The sequence below is a fragment of the Oncorhynchus keta genome, unplaced genomic scaffold, assembly GCF_023373465.1.
Source record: "Oncorhynchus keta strain PuntledgeMale-10-30-2019 unplaced genomic scaffold, Oket_V2 Un_contig_15530_pilon_pilon, whole genome shotgun sequence".
In the NCBI taxonomy this organism is placed as follows: domain Eukaryota; kingdom Metazoa; phylum Chordata; class Actinopteri; order Salmoniformes; family Salmonidae; genus Oncorhynchus; species Oncorhynchus keta.
The window spans coordinates 17,209-24,162 of record NW_026279369.1 but is presented as its reverse complement, the minus strand read 5'-3'; the positions used below and the strand labels follow the sequence as shown (position 1 = coordinate 24,162).

Here is a 6,954-nt window from a genome sequence, read left to right as displayed (position 1 = left end):
TCTGGCATCCACTTTAGTAATGGGCAAACTGCTGCAGCAGCAGTTCAACAATAATGTTTGATTGCTTGGTATTGATTAGCTGAATAAATGGGCTAGTTTTGGTCCTTTGCTCGTTTTCATGTTTTGTCCAATTTCAGTGGGTTTCAAACATCAAGCAAATTTCCCTCAATAGTGCACAGGAATATGTCACTTTGCCTTCGATGGTGCCCTGATCGTGTGGCTGAAATGAACAGCTCTTTGTTTGCAACGTGCCTGTCTACCCACCTCTTGTTATTATTTTTCCAGAAAATTTTAAATCCAGTCATTTTAAAATCGAATGGTGGAAGTTTAAGCTCTGTGTTGACTTTGAGGTAGTGTAAGTGACTTCACTACTTTATTCACTCTTTCAATCTCTCTCCTCCTATCCCTCTCCCTTTCTCTCTACAGTACAAACAAGTGGAGCAGTATATGTCCTTCCACAAGCTGCCGGCTGACTTCCGACAGAAAATCCATGATTATTACGAGCACCGGTACCAGGGGAAGATGTTTGATGAAGAGAGCATCCTGGAAGAGCTGAATGAACCACTCAGAGAGGTAAGTCCCTTAGTCCCTGCCTGGACATGCACAAACATGCTCACAAACATGACTAACAAACTATGTCTATCTTAAGGAAATTGTCAATTTCAACTGCCGTAAACTGGTGGCATCCATGCCACTGTTCGCCAACGCAGAGCCCAACTTTGTGACAGCCATGTTGATCATGCTCCGCTTCGAGGTCTTCCAGCCCCGTGATTACATTATCAGAGAGGGCACCATCGGCAAGAAGATGTACTTTATCCAGCATGGAGTCTGCAATGTCATCACTAAGGGAACCCTGGGAATGAAGCTCTCTGATGGCTCCTACTTTGGAGGTATGGGCCTGAACCACAACACACACAGAATTAAATATAGTTCAGCAAACAATTCATATTTAGTGCCTCCTTGTGTTTTGCCTTACATCTTTGTACTCTATTACCATGTTCTCAAATGATGAAGTGCTTTGCGTGTTGGGGTACTTTTTGGAAGTGTAAGACAATCCCAGATGGCTGGTAGTTGAACAGATGCAGTGTGGTTTCTACAGTATATTTGAAACATTATTAAATATAACATTATTATATTGTATCTCTGCCACATGTTGCTCTATCTCTGTGTCTCCTGACCCTGTTTCCCTTTTCCAGAGATCTGTTTGCTGACACGTGGCCGGCGTACTGCCAGTGTTAGAGCGGAGACATACTGTCGTCTCTACTCCCTGTCTGTGGACAACTTCAATGAGGTTCTGGAGGAATACCCCATGATGAGACGGGCCTTTGAGACAGTGGCCATCGACCGACTGGACCGCATAGGTACTGAAGAGAGCTCTGGGCCCTGTACCAATGCACCTTGCTTGCGTCCTTCCTCAAAGTAATCACTGGTCTGACATTACTGGATCTATGAAAGCTGTGGAATCGTTGCTTTCACCATCCATTTGTGTTCGATCAGTGAGAACTACGGGAGGAAGGAAGATTAATTTTAAAGTAGTTAAATAAGACCTTAGTTGTACTGCTTCTCTTGCTTAAAAAAAGAGAAAGAAACTACCTGTGTGATAGCAGTTTTCATGCTAGTGGTACCCAGGTGGTTCCACAGTTGAAGGTTTGTTTGTTTTCAGACCTGATCTGCTAGTTTTTATTCAGTTTTAGTTGTGTTTTTTATATTACTTCATTTCAGTTTAAGTCTTAGTGTTAAGTGTTAAGTGTTAAGGATAGAAAGCATGCGTGTGAGTATAGTTTTTTTTTTTTTACTTCTTGCCACTGGGATGCAGTAATACATAAGGTGATGATGGGTCAGGTTCTAGGTCAGGTTTAAATTATAAAGTCAATTCCATTGTGACTTGATTTTAAAAGGAATATTGCTGAGACAGCTACAAAAAATATGGTTGAAGGAAATTCTCCAATGCTTTTTAATAATTTTGAAAACTAGTAGTACATGTAAGAAGAGTCAAGTTGGCTACCTTGACACTTTTTTCCATGTTAGCTGGTGATTGTTATGCACAAGCCATTTACAAAAATAACAATGTAATGATTGTCATGATGTTTTTTATTTGCATTTTAGTTCAAATTCAATTTCAGTTTCAGTATAGTTTTCATTTTTCAAACGGGTTTGTAAATGATTTTATTTCAGTTTACTGAATAGTTTTTCATTATTAGTTTTATTTTTAGTCTCAGTTATAGTTTACTATAATAACCTTGCCACAGATGCTGCAGTCCCCACTGTTTGCCAGATACATCAGTGTTCCAAATAATCGAGACCTGGTACAGATTTATGAAGTGGACCCACCTGTTATTTTCACAAGCTGGAAGAGGACAAAAACAAGGCTTGAAATATGACACTATCTATATTGATACCTCATATTCATATTAGATCCTAATGTTACGTATTGATATCAATGTTTTTAAATTTTACCTTTATGTTCTATCTTTTTATGTTTTACTCCCTCTAAGAAATAGCAGATGCAAACTAATCTATGAATATGATCTCTATCCCAGGCAGACAGTTGAGTAATGCTGTGGCTTCAGCACACTATAGGACAGTGTTAATTGATAAAGTGACACTATGACCCTCTTGTTTTCAGTATTTTCCTCGTGCATTGCTTCTTGCCCCAAAATATATCAAGTTTGAAGGTCAGAATATGCTGTCTGTGAACCCCGCCCTTATCTCTTAATTTGTTACCCCTACTTCTCCTCTTTCCTCTACCTCATCATGTTCTACTATTCTCCCCCTCCTCCCTTCATCACAGGCAAGAAGAACACCATTCTGATGCACAAAGTGCAGCACGACCTCAACTCCGGCGTCTTCAACAACCATGAGAATGAGATGATCCAGGAGATTGTCAAGTACGACCGTGAGATGGTCAAACTGGTGGACCTCCAGAGACCCCGCACCATGTCCATGACTTCCTCTGTCCCCGGGGGCATGTTCTCCCCTGCAGGCCCTTCTGGGGCTGGGGCCCTCGCCAGCCTCCAGCAGGCTGTGGCCATGAGCTTCTGCCCCCAGGGGATGGGGCCGATGGGGGGAATGGGGATGCCAGGGATGGGGCTGATGGGTATGCCGATGGGTATGGGGACTGGGCCGATGGGGCCAGGTCCGATGGGGCTGGGGATGGCGTCTGGTTCGGGGTCAGGGACGCTGCAGTCCCCCGCATGTTGCGGAGGTTTCAGGTGGTCCATAGCCTGTCTCAGAGCCCAGTCTCCGCATCCCCTCTCCAGTCCCAGCCACCCCAGATGGCTCATGCAACAGGGCGTTTGGGTCGGCTATCTCCAGCCCACCAGTCCAGAGCCCTCTGACGCACCAGGGACGGACATTCCAGTACATGGCAGGAGCAGGGCCCTCTGGGTCTCAGCTGTCCCTGGTGCAGCACCATGTTCCCAGTCCCACACCATCCAGAGGCCCTCCTCGCACAAGAGCACCCACTCCCTCCACTCGGGCACCCTGAGCCAAGACGCCCGTGCCCTCTCCTCCTCCCAGCTCTCCCTCCCTCAGGAAGGAACGCCTGCCGTCACCCCCAGCCCTCCCCAATCCACCCACCCATCCACCCATGCCTCCTCCACCTCCATCGGTCCTCCTCAGCCCACTCACCCTAGCCAGCCGGGGCCCTCCGGGGTGGGGGTCCAGGTTGAGGGAAGACCCACGGAACTCCACAGCGTGTGGCTTTCGCCTCTACTCCTCCACCAGGAGCACCCGGGATGGGGGCGGCTGTGGTGGCAGCTGGGTCGGGATTCCGGACTCTGGGGTCCCCAGCAAGGATTTGATCGATAGCCTACCGGAGTTAGACTCAGCCCGGAGCCGGCTGTCTTCTAACTTGTGACCCTATGAGAGGTGCAGGATAGAGGCCTTTACGTAGGTGAATCTAAAACTCTGTCTGAAACTGGTTGGCTTCCTTACCGACATGGCCGACAGAATACGGGCCACATCGTCAGTCATTCATAAAGAATGTCTTGTGTGTCGGTCAGAGTCAACAAAGAGGAAAGAGGAAAGAGAAACTCTGTGACTCGTGTGAGTCCAAACAATTAAACTAGTTTAACAAAGGTTAGACTGGACTGTTCTACTGTGCCAGCACCTTTATTCTTAGTAGCACCCCTTACACTGCTTCCAAACACCTATATTGCTGTCTTTACTGTAAAGATATCGAGAAAGAAACTGTTGTATACTGTGTAGAATCCATACAGCGCAATCTAGCAGGAGCTGGACTTAAAAACGAAAAATCAGGGACTTGAATCAAAGGACAATGATGACATTTTACGCTTTCAGAACGTGTTTTTGGGTGTCCTTTTTTTCTGTATACGCTGTTGTAGCAAAAATAACTACGTTGCTCTTCACATTGTTTAAAATAGTGTTTTAGACCGCTGGTCGATCTTACATCGATATGTAAATAGTTGAAATAGTAAAAAATGACCGAAAGATAATATCTTCATTGTATCTATTCTAAACCAAAGTTGAGCTTGAACACGAAGTTTGGTTGTGTCTGTATCAACTAAAAAGAGATCCAGAAGAAAATGCCATTTATTTAACTGCCTTGATTTAGAAGCCATAAATTTGGTTTGTGTGTGTATATATATATATATATATATATATATATATATATATATATATATATATATATATATATATATATATATATATATATATATATATGCGTGTGTGTGTGCGTGTGTGTGTGTGTGTGTGTGAGAGAGAGAGTTGGTATGCATGTTTTTGGTTCCATTCGGTTTTTCCAAGAGAGCTGACATGTGTACTCATATCTTTTACACTGCTTTGTCAGGCATGGTTGGTTGGATTTGCTGGCAATGGCACAGGCAATATTTCACAGCTTTTCTGTTCAGCTAAATGTGTCTAGGAAGATATCCACTTGTCATGTTGGCAGAAATATACATAACGTGACACTGGAGGAAAAACATGGTGGTAAATCGTCAGCGCTTTATCAAAAGAACCATCGCAAACAACCCAAACTGTATACTTGCTTGTTTTCGTCCAGGTTTATTAATTAATACATGCAATATAATTCTGCAATACACTTACCCCGCCTATATGTATAAACACTCAGTGGCCAGTATATTAGGTACACCACCCTGTTCACCAAAATGGTTCGCTCCTACAGACAGTGAGTCACATGGCCTTGTTATATAAAGCAGGCAGACAGCCATCGAGGCATTCAGTCACTGTTTGATTTAATGTTAGAATAGGCAACACAAGTTACCTAAGCTACCTTGAGCGTGGCTTTTCATGCACGGCAGTGTCCAGGTTTTTACAGAGAATGGTGTGACAAATAAAAAACATCCAGTCAGCAGCAGTCCTGTGGGCAAAAACAGCTCGTTGATGAGAGGTCGAAGGAGAATGCCAAGAATCGTGCAAGCTAACAGGCGGGCCACAAACAGGCATATAGCAGTGCAGTACAACAGTGGTGTGCAGAATGGCATCTCGGAAAGCACAACTCGTCGGTTCTTGTCACGGATGGGCTATTGCAGCAGATGACCACGCTGGGTTCCAGTCCTATCAGCTAAAAACAGTGAGCATGCGATCACCAACACTGGACAATATTGAGGACTGGAAAAACATTGCCTGGTCCGACAAATTCTATTGCGTCATGCTGATGGCAGAGTCAGGATTTGGCTAAGCAGCATAAATCCATTGCCCCATTTTTCCTAGCGTAAATGGTACAGGCGGGTGGCAGTGGTGTAATGGAGAGGGAATTTTTTCCTGGCACATGTTAGGTCGCTTGATACCAATTGAGCAATGTTTTCTTGCACTGAAGAATTCAGGCTGTCCTGGAGGCCAAGCAGGATCTGACCCTGTACTAGATGGGTGTACCAAATCAACTGGCCATATACAGTACCAGTCAAAAGTTTGGACACACCCACCCATTAAAAGGTTTTTCTTTATTTTTTTACTATTTTCTACATTTTAGAATAATAGTGTAGACTTTGACAGTATGAAATAACACATATGGTATCATGTAGTAACCAAAAAGTGTTAAACAAATCTAAATATATTTGAGATTTGAGATTTTTCAAAGTAGCCACCGTTTGCATTTATGACAGCTTGCACACTCTTGGAATTCTCTCAACCAGCTTCATGTGGTAGTCACCTGGAATGCAATTAAATTAACAGGTGTGCCTTGTTAAAAGTGAATTTGTGGAATTTATTTCCTTCTTAATGTTTTAGCTGTGTTGTGACAAGGTAGAGGTGGTATACAGAAGATAGCCCTATTTGGTAAAAGACCAAGTCCATATTATGGCAAGAACAGCTCAAATAAGCAAAGGGAAATTACAGTTCATCATTACTTGAAGACATTAATGTCGCAAAGACCATCAAGCGCTATGATGAGGACCACCACAGGAAAGGAAAACCCAGAGTTACCTCTGCTGCAGAGGATATGTTCATTAGAGTTACCAGCCTCAGAAATGGCTGATTCACAGAGTTCAAGTAACATACACATCTCAACATCAACTGTTCAGAGGAGACTGAACGAATCAGGCCTTCATGGTCGAATTGCTGCAAAGAAATTTGAGATTTTTGTTTCCAACCTCCGTGTCTTTGTGAGACCCAGAGTAGGTGAACGGATTATCTCCACGTGTGGTTATATTTGATTTGTTTAACACTTTTTTGGTTACTACATGATTCCATATGTGTTATTTCAGAGTTTTGATGTCTTCACTATTATTCTATAATGTAGAAAATAGTAAAAATAAAGAAAAACCCTTGAATGAGTAGGTGTGTCCACATTTTGGACTGGTACTGTATACATATATATAGTGTATATGTTTTTTTTTTACTGTGAAACCTTAAAGAATCAGCAGCTGCCGTGGCTTCACTAGTTGAGATATTGTAGTCCAGCGACCATATTGTTACCTTAACCTAAAATGTCACAGGAAGTGAGTGGATGTAGTTCTTTTGTGGATCAAA

The 6,954-nt window shown here is 43.1% G+C and overlaps 1 pseudogene; it reads left to right on the top strand.

Annotated features, from left to right (window-relative positions):
- The first annotated feature begins 426 nt into the window (after positions 1-426).
- LOC127919014 (potassium/sodium hyperpolarization-activated cyclic nucleotide-gated channel 2-like) lies at positions 427-4,434 on the top strand (annotated as a pseudogene).
- Positions 4,435-6,954: the final 2,520 nt, after the last annotated feature.